Genomic DNA, 18,478 nt, shown 5'->3' with positions numbered 1-18,478 from the left:
ACACTTTAAATGCTGTTTCTAAAGCGCGCATTTTGTATTATGAGGGGTTGCACAAGAAGGCAATCATCGCATTATAGAAGAACTATGTGTTTGGCAAGCACATTCATTCACATAAATGCTGAATTTTTACCTCACACACCAATCATACCTTTCTGAACTGGCACTGATGATGCCTGTTGAAAAGTATAGGTGCCAATTCAGTACCTGGGAAATCTGACTGCTTGCTGATGATTCATTTCCAGTTTATTGTTCTCTTTCAGCAGAGTGTGATGGAGACTGGCTCAACTAAAAAAAACAATTCTAGCCATTCTTGAACTGGCCCTGATTGAGAAGTACTATCTAAAGGCTTGCTGTTGTTACATCTGCACTGTTGGAACTACGAAAGCGCTGGGGTCCCCAGTTAGTGTCACACTTACAGGGGCACGGAGTTAATTACTGGCACAATTTTTCCCCCATTGCTAGCTACAGTGACAGCTTAAGAGGGTCGAGTGTTTCTTCTTCCTCTCATACCCAGTGGCACATGATACCTCCTACTATTTCCACTGCTTTTACATCCAGCAGATCATAGCTCTGCATTGCTTCTCAATCCAAATCCTCTTTTCATGTGAGTAGGTTATCACTGTCATCTGGGTTTGGAATGGGAAGTCATGAGCTAAACAGTGATGATTGGTGGGGTGGCGGTGGTGGGGTGGTGTTCGGAGGGGTGGGTTGGTGGGGCAGCACTTATCGTTTGCTTAGATGGTGTGGACTGAGAGCTTGAGGCCAGCACAAGGGGTGCATTGTGAAAGGGGTACTCTCCCTTCATAGGCCCAGAATTCAGCACTGCAACACTCAGTTCCAATTAACAGCACTATCTGTTGTGGTCCTTGAACTCATAACTTTCTGACGCAGGTGCAGAAATGCTACTGTGAAGCCAGGAATGTCTCCAAGTCAGCACCATTTCTGACCTATGTAGCTATCGGTGCTTTGAATCTCACCCTCTGCTTTCCTTTACACTAACATCACTCAGACTTTCTAAAACCCACGATGATGCGAATACAGCATAAACTGACACTGCTGTTGTGCTGAGATTCAGAATAATGACCGCTTTGGGAAATGGAACTGCAACACTTATTTATCTATCCATTTCCAACATTATACTTCCCCTCTGTAAATCTAATTTAGTTTTATCTAAAGGATTTGTGGCCAAGGTCACCTTTATCTCATGCTAATTCTGGATTTGTCAACAAAATTCTAACAATTGTAATCTAATCTCCAGATAGCTTTGTACAAAACACACTGATCTCAAATCTGACAGCCTTGTGTGAGGAATTTACCTCTCTCTTCCCAAGGCAATAATTATGGCACTGAAGCTACAAGATGGAAATGCTACTTAGTTCAACACGTAAAGTATCAATATTGCCTCTGAGCAGTGGATTATATTTTAACATATTAAACCTTGATATCAAATCCCCAGTTATCAGTGGAAATTTGATTATGATGCGGTTATCAGTTTAATTATCAAATAGAGGCAGGCTGTAACTCCCAGTGACATGTTAACACTAACTCAAAATTAATTTGGAAAGGTGCCTATTGATATCTTCCTGTAAATTGTTTAAACGTTGCTAGGCATTTTCAATCCAGTGCAATTATAAAAGAATTCAAATGGTCCTAGACGGAACTGTGAGGGAAATGTTTTGACTATATTACAAGAACTGAACTTCAAAAGTGCTTAAGTGGCTCTAAAGTGCTTTGTGAGATCATGAAAGGCCCTCTATGGAAAAGTAATTATTTTTTTCTTTTAGTGTGTCATAGCCAAATGTAATTATTAGATAAAAATGGAGGAGGGAGGCAATTCTCACTGTAGGAGAGTTCATTAATCTAGAAAAGCGTGAAGATCTTCCTATTCTGAAAACAAACTACCTTACAGGTCATTTTAAAAAATCTTTTCATGGTATTTGGGTATTGCCTGCCATGCCAGCATTTGTGGCCCATCCCTGATTGCCTTGAGAAGGGGGTGGTGACTTGTCATCCTGAACTGCTGCAGTCTATATAGTATGGGGCATCTGTGGTGCTTCAAGTGCGGGAGTTCCAGAGATTTGACCTCATTGTAGAGATGGAGTGGTGATATAGATATAAGTCAGGATGTTAGTTGGCTTGGAGTGGAACCTATCAGTGATGTTCTGATTCCTCTGGCACCATTGCCCTTCTAGGTTGTGGATTTGAAAAGTATTGCTGAAGGAGGTGACTTTCTGCAGTGCATCTTACATAGCCACTATACATCAGTGAATGTGAATGGAGTGAATGTTAAACTTGCTGAGTAAGGCACCAAACATTTGTACTGGATAGTGTCAAGTTTCTTGAGTGTTGTTGAAGCTACATCCATCCAGGGAAGTATTCCAACATACACTTGTAGTTGGTGGACAGGCTTTGGAGAGTCAGGAGGAGAGTTATTCACCACAGAACCCTCATCTTCTGAGCTTCCCTTCCAACATTTTCATTCTAACACTGATTCCAACCTCCCATTGCTTTGTAGAGAAATTTATTCCAACTGTTGGTCACCCTTTACATGAAGTGGAGTTTGGTGACATTACTTCTAAATCTGTCTTTGCCCTAACTTGAACCTGCACCCTATTGTCTTGATTTAACTTGAAGTGGAGTCAAAGTAAATTTCAAAATGCATTGTCGGTGAAATTAACTGTGCCAATAAAGTATGCAACACTTAATGTAGCATAATGAACAGGTTTAAAGAAGTAGGCAAGATTGAAGCCTTTTTTATCTCCCATAATTTTACAGCCTCTTTTCAGACCAGATGAATGTAAGTTGGACTGACATTGATAAAATATGTAAAATTGCCTTGAATTGAGCCAAGCACAAGTAGAATGCTTATTATTGTGTTTCCAAGAATGAATATTACAATATCCTTCACAAATAAAATATTGTGCTACTACAAGTTAATATTATTGTTTGGAAATCAACCTTCTCTGTTTTGCTCTGAACGTGCCATTAAGACTTGACTGAACCTATGTTCAGACCAAAGGCAGTGTTCTCTTTATCTGAGTGCTTGGTTGGAAATGCTGTGGATTGCATGTAAGTGGAGCTGATGATTAACAAAATGTAATATTTAAACAATAATTTGGTTTTCTCAAGAAAAACTTCAAGTAACGACTAGAGAAGGTGATTATATTTATATCTTAATATATTTACTCATGGCAATTAATCTCAAGAAGGTATTTCAAAGCTGGCACCTCATTGGATAGAACTGTTACAGAATCGTTTTTACTACTGATCCTTGGCCATGGCCTATTTTATAATAGGTTACACTGTGATAGCAAATCGGAGACCTATGTGATTACTTGTTCAAGGTGGGTCCCTCTCCCACAAGGGGTGACTATGGGATTAGTTACAAATTAAATGTACTGATGAGGTGTGTAACAAGTCTCAATGCCAAACCAATTTTCTTTCATGCCTTTATTTGTCTTGTTTTAACTTTCTTTCATTTTTGCCCTCATCTAGTCAAAGATTCATACAGCACGGAAACAGACCCTTCGGTCCAACCAGTCCATGCTGAATATAATTCCAAACTAAACTAGTCCCACCTGCCTGCTCCTGGCCCAGAACCCTCCAAACTTTTACTATTCATGTGCTTATCCGAATATCTTTTAAATATTGTAATTGTGCCCACACCCACCCCACGCTCCAGTTGCTTGGATGTTGGTGCCAGAGTGGCATGGTGGCTCAGTGGTTAGCACTGATGCCTCACAGAGCCAGTGGCCTGGGTTCGATTCCCACCTTGGGCGAGTGTCTGTGTGGAGTTTGCACTTTCTCCCTGTGTCTGCGTGGGTTTCCTCCGGGTGCTCCGGTTTCCTCCCACAGTCCTAAGAAGTGCAAGTAGGTGAATTGGCCAGGCTAAATTGGCCATAATGATAGGTGCATTAGTCAGGGTAAATATAGGCTAGGGTAATGGATCTGGGTGGGTTACTCTTCGGAGGGTCGGTATGGACTTGTTAGGCTGAAGGGCCTGTTTCCATACTGTAGAGAATCTCATCTAATCTATAGTTGTGCCAGAATAAGCGTTTATAAATATGTTTGATTTTATTACATTTTAAATAAGTACAGGCGCATACCATTCAGTCCATGAATCTTAATCATTGTAGTGACTGTGGAATCCAAGTTTTCTGCTGTCTTTTTCACCTATTTCTTTTAAAACTACTCAATTGATACTTAGGTAGTGAATTCCACATTCTTGACATGTTTTGTGTGAAGAACATTTTTCTTTGATTTTCTTTCACTTTAAGATTGCACTGCACATTCCCACCTCCCTGTTCAAAGTTTTGTGCCTATCTTCGATATTCTTTCAGACTTAGTGCTAGCTATCCACTGTAAGCAGACCGTACACCTTATGACCAAAGGTAAACAGATGCTTGTCTAACCTGGCTGCCCTGTAGTAATCAGAATTGAAAGCTATATCTCTTATACAAACCCTCACATGCACATTCCAGTCCACCACAAACTAAAATTTTTGAAACCTGTTACCTTTCTTCAGAGTATGAGAATACTCTCGGAGCTCACTTATACAAAAGTGGCTGAGGTGAGGACCAGAGACTCATTTAAAGATGAACATGTGAGGGGCGAAAGATTAGAAAGGCCTTGATAGTGCAATAGTGGAGTCATTACTTCAGAACTAGAAGACCTGGGGTCAAGTCCCATCTACTTCAGAGGTGTATCATAACATGTCTGAACAAGTTGATTAGAAAATATCTAGAAGGATGTGCTGATAAAGTGAGGTAAGGTAAAAACAATGACTGCAGATGCTGGAAACCAGATTCTGGATCAGTGGTGCTGGAAGAGCACAGCAGTTCAGGCAGCATCCAACGAGCAGTGAAATCGAAGTTTCGGGCAAAAGCCCTTCATCAGGAATTAATGAAGGGCTTTTGCCCGAAACGTCGATTTCGCTGCTTGTTGGATGCTGCCTGAACTGCTGTGCTCTTCCAGCACCACTGATAAAGTGAGGTAGTTGAGAGAAGGCTCATGTGACGTATAAACAGTGTCCTCTAGGTTCAATGTGATAGTGCTGTAGCTTTAAGAGGTTATTTTGTCCTGTTTTTTTTTTGAAGAGAAGTTTTAAAGCAGAGGTACCGAGCAGTCTACCAAAACCACTAGAGTAAACAGCTTATGAGACATTGCTTTTTTAAAATTAGAATGATAAAAGCAGCTTGAATTGGTGGGGAAGAGCTCTCACAGAACCAGGATGCTTAAGTTGTTTTTTCAGCAGCAGTTGTTGCTGGGCTCTCAGCAGGGTTGGAAGGCAGTGAATCTCTCCCAGCTGCTGCACACTCTCTCTGAGTTTTCTCTGAATGTTTTTCCTCCTGGGCTGTGGGAGTTGCATGTGAGACAATTCTGTTTTTGGAATTTGCCTTTTGTTAAGAGTGTGTTTATGGGATGTTACTATATTGGAACAGTTAGTATTAAAATAATTTATTATTCTGTTAAGATTTCCAAAACAGTTAAGTTATTCCAAGTTCCTCTTTCTTTTGATGTTTGAACTACAATGTTTGAGTAAGTTATGTTGTGCTTAATGTCGAGTAGTTTGGCCAATCGAATTGCATCTGGAGCACAGCATCTCACACTTACCTTTAAAATAGGGAAAAAGTTAGGGTCTTGGCTACCTTATTATATTTTGAGGGCATCTGGTCTGGTCCGTAACGTCAAGGTGATGCCCAACACCCATCTGCTGTGCCATGAAAATAGCTACACCTGTGCAGCATGAAGTTAATGTTTTATTCCAGTCTTCGGTGTAAAGGGAAGACACCACACACACACAGTAAATGGAGCAAGTGGTCAACATATTGTCAGTTGTAAACAAAAATTTGTATCCTTTATCTCAAAACAAAATGATTCCTGGTGTAATTGGTAACCATTTGGGTCATTGCCAGTGTTTATGAGTCATATGAGTGTCCTCCCACCCAGTTTACCCTATCAGCATATCCTTCTAATCTTCTCCCTCCTCATGTATTTATCTAACTTCCTCTTAAAAGAATCAGTTCTAATTGCTTCAGTTTTGATTTGTGCCAAATGAACTCAGGAAGACATATTGTATAGATATTTCATTGGACCCTAACCAAGGCTGAGAATCATTATTGCCTCTATTCTTAGGCCTGAATTATTTTATGGTTGACTAAATCAGGATATGAGATCTTCAGGTCTATGTGTTGACGAGATTGTACAATGATTATCAATTTAGTTAAAAATTAAGTGTTGTGGTCATAGGTTGTAACTCACAATGCCCAGCTGAATGTATAACTGTTTCCATTCATTCCAGTTCCCTCAATGTTCCTGACATCATTGCTCTATTGCCCTTTTCTCCAGGCTAAGCTTCCTCAATACCAGAATGGTCAACAGCTTTGGTGTGGCTTATCAGCTATTTTTCTCAATCTGTTTTATTTCCTTACAATATTCATAGAATCCCTACAGTGTGAAAGCAGGCCATTCAGCCCACACCATCCCTCTGAAGAGTATCCCATCCAGACCTAACCCTCCTACCCTACCTCTGTAACTCTGCATTTCCCATGGCTAATCCACCTAGGCCTGTATATCACTGGATACTAGGGGCAACATAGCATGGCCAATTCACCTAACAGACACATCTTTGGACTGTGGGAGGAAACAAGAGCACCCACAGGAAACCTGCACAGATACGGGGAGAATATGCAACCTCCACACAGACAGGCACCAAAAGGTGGAATTGAACCCAAGTTCTTCATGCTGTGATGCAGCAGTGCTAACCACTGAGCCACCGTGCCACCCAGCTTAGAATTGGATGGTGTTTTTGAGATTGGAATTGCAATTTGCAATCTTCCTCCCAACCCTTCCTGTTGAGGGAGGCAGCATTCTGATTCGGCTAACTTATTGACTGATTCGTAACATTGAACTGAGTGGGACCTGAGCTGCTTGAGCACAAACAGAGTGCACTGAAATCATGTGCTGCAGTCAGCTAATTTTCTTAAAGACAGCCTATCCTACCTAAAGGGAGGCTGCTGCTAATTGCTTGTACTATACTAGCTGCGCATAGCAGCACCTCATTTGAATACTAAGGAAGAGTGAGAGAGAGCTTCATTGTTCACAGATGTGGTATTTAGGGCCTTATTCGTTGAATGTTAACAGGACGTACGTGCTCATGTTACTGAGGAGGGGGGGTCAATGATCTCTCCACTCTGCAGGCACCCTGCCTCTACTCCTGATGAAGGACTCTTGTCCGGAACGTCGATTTTCCTGCTCCTTGGATGCTGCCTGACCTGCTGTGCTTTTCTAGCACCACTCTAATCTAGACCCAAGGACTCTCAAGCCAGGACATTGGGAAGGAATTGGAGCTGGTATTGAGGAGGTCAACTCTAGAGTCTAACCCTGAGAATTTGGTATTAGTATCACAATAAGCTCAATAACCTCACATGGGTGGACAAGGTCAATGCATACATTTTCAATGGACATCTCTGAACCATCACAATATTCACATTTTGTGCTCATCATCATCCTCAAACCACTGGGACTCAGGATTAATGACCAGGTAGTCTACCTCACCCTTATTGCATAATCCCAGACACAAAGAGATTTGCTGGAAGATTCCTGAAGCCATTCACCCATGAAAGCACATTACCCTAACAGATCCTGCTCTCTCTCCCTCTCTGTTGTTGTCTATCTTCACAAATACTTTTCCCCTGGGGAATATTGGGGAATTGTTGAACGAGTGCTTCTGCTATGGCCGACAATGCCTGGAATGGGATTTGAAGCCTGAATTTCAAAGACAGAGGTGCTACAGTCTGAGCTACAAGATTTCCCCACAAAGCAGGACAGCAATAACCAGCAAGAGCACAAAAGAACTGGCAGGGCAAAGATCTAAAGCTCTAAGTAGGGAATCATTCAATGCATCTTGGATGACAGAGAGGTATTTGGCATCCAGCATCCACCATGTCCTGCTCCTTTGTGAATATGCACGTAATTTATTTGTTAAGGACCTCACCCACTCCCTCTGGCTCTCCACATGAATTCCCTCTTTTGTCCTTGAGTTGGTCTACCCTTTCTCTAGCTACCCTCTTGTTCCTTATGTATGTATAAAATGTCTTGGGATTTTCCTTAATCCTGTTTGCCAAGCACATTTCATAGCCCCTTTTAGCCCTCCTTTGTTCTGAGTTCTTTCCTGCTATCTATGTGTTCTTCGAGGGCTCTGTCTGTCTGTCTTCAGTTTCCTAAACCTTATGTTTGCCTCGTTTTGCTTTTTGACTACGCTCTCAATTTCTCTTGTCACCCAAGGTTCCTGAATCTTGCCATCCTTATCCTTCATTTTCACAGGAAGGTGCTGGTCCTGCTCTGTGATAAACTGATAAAGAGATTCCCACATGATAGCATTTGCCCTCAAACAGCTGCACCCAATCTACATAAAAACATACATAGAAACATAAAAGATAGAAGCAAGAGAAGGCCTTTCAGCCCTTCGAGCCTGCTGTGCCATTCATCTTGATCATGGCTGATTGTCCAGCTCAATAGCCTAGACCTGCTTTCTTCCCATAACCTTTGATCCCATTCACCCCAAGTGCTATATTGAGCCACCTCTTGAATACATTCAATGTTTTGGCATTCCCTATTTCCCGTGGTAATGAATTCCCCAGGCTCACCACTCTTTGGGTGAAGAAATGTCTCCTCGTCTCTGTCCTAAATGGTTCACCCCGAATCCTCGGAGTGTGACCCCTGGTTCTGGACACACCCACCATCGGGAACTTCCTCCCTGCATCTACCCTGTCTAGTCCTGTTAGAATTTTATAAGTTTCGATGAGATTCCCCCTCACTCGTCTGAACTCCAGTGAAAACAATCCTAACCTTGTCAACCTCTCCTCATACGTCAGTCGCGCCAGCCCCGGGATCAGCCTGGGAAACCTTCACTGCACCCTCTCGAGAGCAAGAGCATCGTTCCTCAGGAAAGGAGACCAAAACTGCACACAGTATTCTAGGGTGTGGCCTCACCAAGGCCCTGTATAACTGCAACAACACATCCCTGCTCCTGGACTCAAACCCGCTCACAATGAAAGCCAACACACCATTTGCCTTTGTTACCACCTGCTGCACCTGCACGCTTACCTTCAGTGACTGGCGCACAAGGGCACCCAGCTCCCACTGCACACTCCCCTCTCCCAATTTACAGCCATTCAGGTAGGAATCTGTCTTCTAGTTTTTGCTTCCGAAGTAAATAACCTCACATTTATCCAAATTATGCTGCATCTGCCATCGATTTGCCCTCTCACCCAACCTGTTTCAGATCATGCTGAAGGATCTCTGCATCCTCGTCCCAGTTCACCCTCCCCCCCAATTTGGTGTCATCTGCAAACTTTGAGATGTTACATTTTGTTCCCTCAGCCAATTCATTAATATACATTGTAAATAGCTGGGGGTCCCAGCACTGATCCCTCTGGCACCCCACTAGTTACTGCCTGTCAGTTATAAAGGACCCATTAGTTCCTGCTCTTTGTTTCCTCTCTGCCAATCAATTTTCCATCCATCTCAATACACTTCCCCCAGTCCCAAGCACTTTACATTCCCCAGTTCCTGCCTAATATTATTGTAGATCCCCCACATTAGTACTTTCTTATGAGGACTACTGTTATCCTTATCCATAAATAACTGACAGAATTATGGTCCCTGTTCCCAAAATGCTCCCCCACTGAAACTTCCATCATGTTGCTGGGTTCATTTCCCAATACCAGGTTTAGTATGGCCCCTTCCCGAGTTGGACTATTTAAATATTGTTTCGGGAAACCGTCCTGGACGCAACGAACAAATTCTAACCCCATCCAAGCCCATGGCACTAGGGAGTCTCAGTCTATGTAGGAGAAGTTAAAAATCACACACCACAATAGCCCTGTTGCTTTTATATTTTCCCATAATCTGTCCACATTTCTGTTCCTCTATCACCCTCTGGCTGCTGGGATGCCTGTAGTAAAATCCAATAAAGTGATTGCTCCCTTCTTATTGCTGAGCTGTACCCATTTGACCTCACTGGATGAGCCCTCCGAGGTGTACTCCCTCAGTATAGCTGTAGTGTTCTCCCTGATCAGTAATGCGACTTCCCACCCTCTTTTACGTTCCGCTCTATCTTGCCTGAAACATCTAAATTCTGGAAAGTCAAGCTGTTAGTCTTGTCCCTCTCAGCCAAGTCTCTGTAATAGCTCCAATATCATACAGGTAGCTGTTCTAAAATGCGATGGTTGCTTTCTTGTGCAATACAATAATTTAGGAACAGTGCTCAAAGTGTTGGTGATGTAATCACGTTACAGCCAACACACATTTTAAAAGTTAGTGCTTTAGAAACAGTGTCCCCAATTTGTCAATCGCGTTACAGCGATTTTATGTTAATGAAATGCATGTTCTAGCAAAATAAACTGTCGTTATATATATTAATCCAAGCTCTAAGTTCATTTGTCTTCCCTTTCATACTCATCTTATTAAAAAAAACACACCCCAGACTGCCATTCCTGTTGTGTTCACTATCTCTTCTGTGTCTGTTCTTCCTCTCAGTCTTACAGGCCTTAGTCTCTAGCTCCTCCTCAGTCATTTCGCCTTGCTGACTTATTGGTCTGGCTCCCACCCCTGCCATACTAGTTTAAACCCTCTCAAGTGGCACTAGCTCACCTCCCTGCCAGGAAGTTGTATAGGTCACACTTTGCCTGGAAGACATCCCACTGATCCACATGCGTGAAGTCCTCCCTCCTACGCCAGCTCTTTGGCGATGTATTTAACTATACTATCTTCCTATTCTAGCCTCACTGGCATGTGGCACAGTGATTCATCCTGAGATTACAACCCTAGAGATCCTGCTTTTCAACTTCCTACCTAACTTCCCTTTGCAGAACCTCATCTCTCTTTTTGCCTCCATCATTAGTACCAACATGCACCACAACCATTGGCTGCTCACCCTACGCTCAGAATACCCTGCGTCTGCTCAGAGCCATCCCTGACCCTGGCACCAGGGAGGCGACACACCATTCTGGAGGTTTGCACGGAGTGACAGAAATGCTGACCTTTGCCCCTGACTATAGATTCACTTATCATTGCTACTCACCTACATTTCAATATTCCCTCTGTATACCAGAACCACTGGCTGCCGCTGTCCCCTGGATGTCACCTCCCCCAATAACAGCATCCACATGATATACATGTTTGAGAGGGGGATGGCCACAGGGGACCTCTGCATTGCCTGCACCATCTTCCTGATGGTCCCTCAACTCTTGTGGGATTATGTAGCCCTTACAGGTGGTGTGACTAACTCGCAAACTGTGCTGTCCAGAACATTCCCAGCCTCATGCAGCTCCATAGTGAGTCTATCTGCAGTTCCAGATACTCCATATGGCTAATCAGGAGGCGCAGCTGAACACACTTTCTACATACATAGTCACCATGGAGACTGGAAATGTATTTCCCACATATTGCAGGAGGACAATTCCACGGGCCAGAGTTGCCCTGCCTTTATCTTGTCAATCAAATCAACTTCATCAACTACAGACAATAATCCAGGGACTGATTACACACCATTACCCACCAGTTACCAAACTCAGATTTCCCACTCCCACTCTCTACTCCTAGCAAACTACAAGTATAAAAATGAAGCACTTTATCACTCTCCAGATGTTACTCAGTCAGTCTACAAATTAGTTCCTGAGCCAACAAGTTTAGCTCACCTTTTGAGACATAGCATCATCCCTGGAACTCCACTCCTAGATTCACTTCCAGGTTCACTTTGACTGACCCCACTCCTCAGGTATTTATCCTGCTACTCCCCCCACCCCAGGTACACTGTGACTGACTCCTTCCTCAGGTATTTATCCTACTGTTCACTCCCAGATACACTCTGACTGACCCCCCTCCTCAGGTATTTATTGTGCTGCTCCTTACCCCCAGGTTCACTCTGATTGACATCGCTCTTCAGGTATTTATCCTACTGTTCACCCCCCCAGGTTCACTCTGATCGACCCCTTCCTCAGGCATTTATCCTACTATTCACTCCCAGATACACTCTGACTTATCCCCCCTCCGTCAGGTATTTATCCCGCACCCCCCCACAGGTTCACTCACCTTCACTCTGTGGCTGCTACTGTTGGTGCTCGGCCTGTCATCTGTTGCAGACTTTGAATAGGTCACTAAATCCTCTATGTTCTCTGTGAGGACACAGCAACATTCCTTGCCAAATCTGGGAACCTGTTACAAAATTTCTAGATGTGCTCAACAGGACATCTACAAATTTTACTATCGCAAATGTTAGTTCAAATCACCTTAATGGCTGTTGAATGTTAGTTCTTTGGTGACAGAGGGGGAGGGGTTGTTGGGACCATTCGGGATGCTGCTTGCTCTCTGTCCTGAAAGACAGACAACTATAATTGATGGACCAAGTTTGGGGTATAACTTCATTAGATCAGTCACAACGATGATTTGGCCTCTTGACACGACCAGTTAGGAAGTTTTTGATACACCATTGCACACGTGAGACAGTGTCTTTCACTCACATTAAAGTCAGGGTTCAGCTGTGAGCCAAGCTGAAGAGAGCTGGAAGCCATCCATCTCACATGGAGGGTGTCCTGAGTTATGAGCTAACATGGAGTTTTAGAGCCAACTTTTATGACTAATATTTCTGTGCTGTGGTCCTTTGTTCACTGTTTCAATTTCAATCAGTCTCCTGTTTCCACTCACTCCTTATCTTGTAAGATTCACTCCAAATTTCAGTGAGAATGTCACAGTAATGATTTTTTGACTTACTGAATATGAATTCTCTCACTTCACAAATACTACCATCTACTTATATCATGCTGGGTATGACAGCCCACTCAGTGAATGCCTTACTCCCCATCAATCCCCAGTGCATTGTGTTAAAACCCTTCCAGGCACTCACCAATATGTACACTCCTCCAGACCTCCTCTCATACAACCTTCATCTCTACTTTACGATCAGTGGTAGCAACTTCTACCATCTGCCCTGCATTTCCAACAATGCCTCTTCCTATTTACATCTCTCACCCCACTTATCTCTCAATGATCCTTTTCATCACCTTCCCAATATCCTTCTCAATTCTTTTTGAACCTGTCACCTGCAAATGCAAAGTACCTTAGAACAATGTTATATATAAAAGATACAATATGCATGCAGCTTTTTTTTTCTATTCAATGTGGTCTTGGACAGAGAGTTTGATCTCATGGAGCATTACATTTGGGGTCATTTTGAGTCTAAAGATTACAGTGGACGAATATGCAAAAGTTTCAATGTCTGAAAAGCTGTTTGCAATTTTCTACTGAATGCTCAGAGCTGAACAAAGGCAAAGAAGGTTCGAAGTCAAATATGGACTGGAGACGAACACTGACTGTTTACACAAGCAGACTTATTTTTTGCAAATGTTGTGATGTTTGGCACAGGTTTGATGTTGGGAACGACACCAGTGTAACCAGCTCCCACTGAAGTTCAGCAGTATTGTGATTAATGATTCAATTATTCTCTGTTTGGTTGTGTTAATCCTGTGTTGACTGATCTGTGTGCACTGTGCGTGTTTAGTTAAGATTGGGTATGGACTCGGGGGAAGGTAAGCAAATGATAGAAAGCTGGAAGGTAGAGTGAAATATGCAGTGGAAATGTTAAAACGCCACATATAAAACTTGTCACGCAAAGGGTGTGATCTCTGAAAAAGTCAAGCCATAAAATATAGAAGAGATGGCATTACCATTGGCAAATCCCTCTTCGCCCCAGGGCATTATCATTAACCAGAAACTAAACTGGCTGAACATTATAAATATAGTGAATATAAAAATCGAACAAAGTCTGGGAATTCTACTGTGAGTGACTCTCCCCTTGACTTCCCGAAGCCTGTCCACCAAGTCAAGAGTGTGAAGGAATACTCTCTGCTGTCTGGATGAGTGCAACTCCAATAGCACTCAAAAACTTGAGACCATCAAGGACAATGCAACCTGCTTGTTTGGAATTCCAACCTACACCTTCAACATTCACTCCCTCCATCACTTGCACATAACGGCTGCAGTGTGTAGCATTTAAAAGATGAACTTTAGCAATGTGGCAAGCTTCCTGCACTACATGACCTGCCAAATCCATGACCTCCAACACCTAGAAAGACAAGGGTTGATGGATATATGGGAACACTACCATCTGCAAACCACACACCACCCTGATTTGGAACTATATCAACATTCCTTAAGCATCACTGTATCATTCTGGTGGAACTCCCTTTCTAATAGCGATCAGCATTACCTGCATCACATGGAGTGCAGTGGTTCAAGAAAGCAGCTCACCACTACCTTCTCAAGGGCAAATAGGGTGGGCAATCTAAATGCTAATGCTACTCACTTCCCTTGAACAGTATACTGGATATGAAGAAAACAACAGCCAGCAAACAGCAAAATGATTTTCTCTTACTCCACTAAATGGACAAGTAGTTTACTTTATCCTGTGCATCTTTCCAGGTTAAATGACAAGTGCATTCTCATTGACCTTCATCTTTGCTAAAAGGAGACTAGAAGTTGAAGCTTTTAATCTTGGTCTTATCAGAACTAGGGTGCAAGAAGTAGACTTGGGTAAAAAAGAAAGGTACCATTTATATAGCATGGGAAAAGCATACTGAAGGGTTGGATCTCCATTGCAGAAAGACCAGTTGTCTGTCAATCTTAATTCTCAGAGCAGGCAGGTCGATTTTGATTGATCATGGGGTTACCATGGTCTGAGAAATAAGATTGATGCATAACTTGTTGCTGCATCATCAATGCCTGTTCCTCATACTGTACAGAATGGTGTCTCTTTCCTCAAGTCTGTTTTTTTGTTTCCTGGTTCTGATAAATGCAAAATGAAAAGCTTCATTTCTTGTCCCCTTTTAGCAATGTTTATGATTTGTATTATCAAGCATTTACTAATGTGACCGTAGTCGGAATTGACAAAATCAGAGCAGCTGTGAGTGTGGCAGGAAGCCTGGGCATTAGGTAACGATTGTCCTTCTTGTAAAATTAACGGAATGCAAATAAGGAGAGCTCTATAAAAGGTTGACAATTTGCTTGAACAGATTATGAGCTGGTGGGCAGACTCAAAACTCTCTCCTTCCTTTTCACATTGAACTCAACAACAGCAATTTACACTTGCTGAGTATGTCCAGCATTTACTGTTTCTGCACCACTAAAAAACAGATTATCTAAAGAGGACCATGCCAATAAGTCACCTGAAAATCATGGAATAAAAATCAGCTATGCCTGCTTACTGACAAAATAGCAATAGTTGAAAATGAGCCAATGTTCTGTCCATTGGTAAGTTATTAAACTAGGGTCCTTCTGCCCTGTCAGGTAAATGGATCAGATCTCCCAGCACGATTAAAGGAGAGTAATGATTTAATGTAACAATATAAAGTAGTCTGATGCTGTGCATATGAGAAAGAGATATAGGCTGTCACAGCCTCAGGACATCCCAAAGTAGTTTACAGCCAAAGAAATACTTTTGAAATGTGGTCACTGTTGATGATATAGGAAATTATGGTAACCAGTTTGTACACAAATAGCTTCCACAAACTGTAATGTGAAAGTGGCTGGATAATCCATTTAAATTTTGTTAGATAAGGGCTAAATATTGACCTGGGCACTCGAGACAATTTGTCTGCCCCTCTTTGAATACTGCTGTGGGATCTGATCCATTTACCTGTCAGGGCAGCTGGACCCTGGTTTGATGACTTACCAATGGACAGAACATTGGCTCATCTTCAACAATTGCTACTTGGTCAGTAAGCAGATAGAGCTGATTTTTATCCCATGGTTTTCTGACGACTCACTGGTATGATCCTCTTTAGATAATCTGTTTTGTTTTAGCGGTGCAGGAACAGTAAATGCCGGAAATACTCAGCAGGTCAGCCAGCAGCAACTTTGGAGACAGAAACAGAGGTAACCTTTCAGGCATGTGACCTTACATCAGAACTGCAAACAGCTAAGATCTAAGAGATTTCGAATGCGTCAGAGGATGGAGTAAAGAACAAAAAAGAAGGTTGGGACAGGGTGAATGGCAAGAGATTAAATGATAAAGGTCTTTATTGGGGCAGCCTTGAAGTGACATGAAGAATTAAACAATATGTTTAGAAGAAACAAAAGCTAAAATTATTGGAGAAACCCAGCAGGGCTGGAAGCATCTGTGGAGGGAAAGCAGAGTTGATATACTTAGATTAGGTTCCTACAGCATAGTAACAGGCCCTTTGGCCCAACAAGTTCACACATTCCCCTACTCTATATTTACCCCTGACTAATGCACCTGACACTATGGGCAACTTAGTGTGGCCATTTCACCTAACCTGCACATTTTTGGATTGTGGGAGGAAGCCGGAGCACCTGGAGGAAACCCACACAGACACGGGGAGAATGTGCAAACTCCACGCAGACAGTTGCCTGAGGCTGGAATTGAACGTGGGTCCCTGGCACTGTGAGGCAGCAGTGCTAACCACTGAGCCACCCCACAGTGTAGAGGCGGTGTGAAAGGCAGAATCATGAGTACAGGTATTTCTTCGATAATGTAATGGTTGTGTTCTTGTGCAACCTCACATTATAGAAAAATTGTGATTTAGAAACAGTGCTTAAAGTGTTGGCAACACACATTTTAACAGTTGGCGCTTTAGAAACAGTGTCCCCAATTTGTCAATCGCATTATGGTGAATTCATGTCAACGAAACTCACGTTATAGCAGAATGACCTATAGCTGCAAATGAATCGAGGTATATATTAAAATGAAGTAAAACTAAATGGGAGGAAGGGGATATCATCGACAATTGCTGAACTCAGTGTTGACTCTGGAAGGCTATGAAGTGCTCCGTTACAAGATGAGATGTTTAATCTTGCATCGAGTTTCATTCAAACACTGCAGCAGGCCAAGAGCAGAAAGGGAATAATGCGGAGAATTAACGTGGATGATTGGAAGCTCAATATCATGATCTTTGACTGGATCCAGGTGAAGTGGTCACCCACTCAGTCTTTGGTCTCACCAGATAGAGAAATTAATTGTAAACAGTGAACGTAATACACAAACATAAAAGTAAAACACTGCAGATGCTGCAATGGTTTTTTAAAGTTGAAATGGAACTGAGACCAGGACAGATAGAGTGAGGTCTTACTGATGGAGAGAGAGGTTGAGCTAGTGGCAGTGCACGGCACTGAGGATGGATCTCAGGATGTGTCAGAATAATTGCTCAAGCAGTGTTGTACATCATAGAGACCCTGGATGGATTTAAAACCATAAAGGTAGAATTTCAGTTGAATCCACATGGAGAGCTTGAGATGGCCACTCAGGAACGCAATTTAAAAGCAGACTTTGGTAAATACCCTATCAAAGCCAAGGAGGGAAATAGAAAGCAGTGAAGGTGAACAAACAGAAAGATTTGAAAGGATACCTTGTGGTAGAGAAGAGCAGAACGTCTTCAAGGTGGCGGTACCAGGAGGAGAAGTGGTGGTGAATTAAACACTTAAATTTAAAAAATTACAGATACCGGACCGGTTCTAAAGAAGAGTCACATTGGATTTGCAATGTTAATGCTGTTTCTCTCTCCACAGATGCTGCAAGACTTGCTGAGTTTCTCCAGTACTTCCTGTTTTTCAATTGTATGACATAATACACTGTATTGCAATGATGCAGATACACAAATTGCTGTTTCATTGGAAGGAGGTATGCATGGAGAGAAAAAGACAGACATTTCATTTTCTGTGTCTGCACGAAATGGTGCCTGAGGAAAGGGAGAGGGTGTTGGGGGCGTGACCTAGACCTAAACCAGAATGTTGCAGAGAGGTCAGTCCCTTTGGAATGATAAAAACAGAGGGCAAGGAGGGTGTGTTTGGTGGTGGTGGGGGTGGGGGGGAAGGTGGGGGAGGGGGGGGTTGGAGAAATAGCAAAAAGACATGCTAAATACAGAGACTGTTAGGGTAGAAGGTGAAAGCAGGAAGGACAGGATTGTTGTTCTGGGAAGTGGGGAAGGGGTTTGAGCAGAAGGGCATCAAATAGAACAGACATGTTTGAATGCTTTTTAGAAATTTATTTGTGGGATGTGGGCATCACTGGCTGGTCAGCATTTATTGCCCATCCCAGTTCTTGAGAAGGTGGTGGACAGCTGCAGTCCACCTACTGTGGGCTGACCCACAAATCCTTAAGGGAGGGATTTCGAGGATTTTGACCTAGTGACAATGAAGGAATGGTGAAATATTTCCAAGTCTGGATGGTGAGTGGCTTGGAGGGGTTCTTGAAGGTGGTGGTGTTCCCATGTATCCGCTGTCCTTCTCCAGTTAGATGGAAGTGGTTGTGGGTTTGGAAGCTGCTGTCTGAGGATCTTTGGTGAATTTCTGCAGTGCATCTTGTAGACAGTACACACTGCTGCCAATGAGAATCAATAGTGGAGGGAGTGGATGCTTGTCAATGTAATGCCAATCAAGCAGGGGATGCTTTGTCCTGAATGGT

General features: G+C 42.7%; 1 protein-coding gene across 6 annotated transcripts in view; it reads left to right on the top strand.

Moving 5' to 3' along the window:
• The window catches only part of susd2 (sushi domain containing 2), a 233,071-nt gene that overhangs the window by 123,496 nt on the left and 91,097 nt on the right, over window positions 1–18,478 (top strand). The window lies entirely within an intron of this gene.

The sequence above is a fragment of the Hemiscyllium ocellatum genome, chromosome 24 (genome assembly GCF_020745735.1).
Source record: "Hemiscyllium ocellatum isolate sHemOce1 chromosome 24, sHemOce1.pat.X.cur, whole genome shotgun sequence".
Lineage (NCBI taxonomy): Eukaryota > Metazoa > Chordata > Chondrichthyes > Orectolobiformes > Hemiscylliidae > Hemiscyllium > Hemiscyllium ocellatum.
The sequence above is the reverse complement of the archived record's forward strand: the minus strand, read 5'-3'. Positions and strand labels throughout refer to the sequence as shown.